Here is a 2198-nt window from a genome sequence, read left to right as displayed (position 1 = left end):
AATTTTACCATAGGAAGGAATAGGAAGGAATTATAAGGATTCAAAGCCTTTGAAAAAGGTTTGTTAAGGAAAACTTAAGCATAAAGGGCAAAAATATCATTTTTCAAATTTTTCTAAAAAATGAAGAGGATTTTAAGGTTTCACCATCAGTTACCCTTCCTCTGTAAAGTATTAACTTGGGGCTTTCATTTAAACAAAAATGAAGTCTTGAATTTCCTTAAAACTCGAGTTGGAAGCTTTTGGATTATGAATTTTATTGATCTCATGTTTTTCAAAATTAAGAGACTACGGTTCATCAAATTCCCTCAAAGCAATTCTAATCACTTTTAAATTAGCTCCCCAACAAGTTTCACGAAGGAATCAAGTGTTGAAAACATCCCAAGCACATTCCCTCAATTTGAGTTTTCATGGTCGTGGGATGGAGAGGAGGAGTATACCATTGAGGATTAGGGTTATTTACATCCGAAAGGTTAAATTGCTGTAAATAATGGTTAGATTATTTAAGAATAAAAATCGAGTTCCTTTATAACTAGAACAAAAAAGAAATCGTGGTCGGGAAGGTTATAGTAGCAAAAGCCTCCTCTTAATTGGAAAGCGATTCCGTCTACATACTAGGCTAAAGCATGATCTTTCTTCTTCTCATTCTACGTAATTTCATTTTCATCACCATCACTTTGATCTCGAAAGATATGAAAGATCTCCCTTTAAGAATTTCTATACCCATGTTTCCCGAAGCCACACTTTGTAACACTTCTTTCATTTATACTGTAAGCATGATTGAGCTGAGACTACAAGTAAATTCATCTATTCAAACCAATATGAATCAATTTCTAGGCACTCAATGAAGAAGTTTCATGAAGTCCCAAAATCTAAAGACCTACAAATAAAGGACAAAGAAAAAATTTATGAGATTCGTTTAGGAAAAAACTCCAAATTTTTCGACTAAGGTCCATTAAGCTTTAATCCAAGGATTATATAAACTTGAAGAGGATGAGAAAAGAATATTTCATAAAGAAGTTGACACCGGAAGAGCTCTCTATCAAGTTTCGCAATTACCTTTAGAATCTGCAAAAAAAATTGGTATCATGTCGAGAGAAAGAATCGAGAAATTTGCGGCATACATGAGAATTTTCCTTAAAAAATGAATTCCCAAGGTTGAGAGAAAGATAAGGAAGAAACCTCATGAAAGAATCGGGAGCTAAAATTGCCTAGAGCATTTCGACAAATAACAAGTTTCTAGGTTTTAACTCTAGTGAGATTTAAGATTCCCAACTAACTTTGAAGCGTATAACTTTAGCTAAGGTCCAAATGAGGTGAATTCTTGATCTCTAGCTCTTTCATGCAACATGATCTTCAAGTTTCATGACGAAATGAAGGGACTGTAGAAGGCGATTTTCAAAGCAACCTCGCAACAGCCACACACTTGTAAATATGTCTTATAAATACATATGTATGCTAAACGTACCATTTTATCAAACTATCCCTTTCAACTTCATCGTAAATACTATAAAACTTTTTTTTTTTTTTTTTTAATTTTCTCCCCTTTTGCTACAATTTTTAAGTAAAATGTGGCCACTTATGATCCATTTTAAACTCCTTTGATGACAGATTTATGATGTAATTTCTTAGAACATGTAAATCATATTGATATATATATATATATATATATATATTTCAGTTCAAGAGATTTGTAACGATATTAATAGAATTATGATGAAAAGAACAATGGAAATTGACTTACGAGAATAGTTTCTTCCGACAAACAATTATTCCTTTGCCAATCTCATCTACATATAAGTTGTAATCAATGAGCTCCACGTTCAGTTTACATCCAAGTGGTCACATAATGAAAAGCGCCCATGGCCTAATGGATAAGGCGTCTGACTTCTAATCAGGCGATTGTGGGTTCAAGTCCCACTGGGCGTGACATCTTGTAAACATATGACTAATGATTTTTAAGGAGGAGAATCAAAGATTTGAAGTCAAAGACAATCAACATGCGTTGTAGAGTGACATGTTGAGCTCGACTCCTCGTCTCCGACTCAAATCATGACCCACACCTCTATTTGTGGGTGTGGGGTCATGCAGGTTCACATAGTGGCTGAGGGCCATAGGACACTAGAGTGATTTTATATTCACCTCTATCTACATTTTATTATTTAGGTGAATGATGCCACTTGTCGACGTGTGGGAGTGCA

The 2198-nt window shown here is 34.3% G+C and overlaps 1 non-coding gene across 1 annotated transcript; it reads left to right on the top strand.

The window, feature by feature from the left end:
• The first annotated feature begins 1853 nt into the window (after nt 1-1853).
• Nucleotides 1854-1926, top strand: TRNAR-UCU (transfer RNA arginine (anticodon UCU)). The gene has a single exon. It is a non-coding gene; the product is annotated as a tRNA-Arg (tRNA).
• The last annotated feature ends 272 nt before the right edge of the window (nt 1927-2198 follow it).

The sequence above is a fragment of the Cucurbita pepo genome, chromosome 6, assembly GCF_057944985.1.
Source record: "Cucurbita pepo subsp. pepo isolate OVF chromosome 6, ASM5794498v1, whole genome shotgun sequence".
Lineage (NCBI taxonomy): Eukaryota > Viridiplantae > Streptophyta > Magnoliopsida > Cucurbitales > Cucurbitaceae > Cucurbita > Cucurbita pepo.
This window is presented reverse-complemented; position numbering and strand designations above follow the sequence as displayed.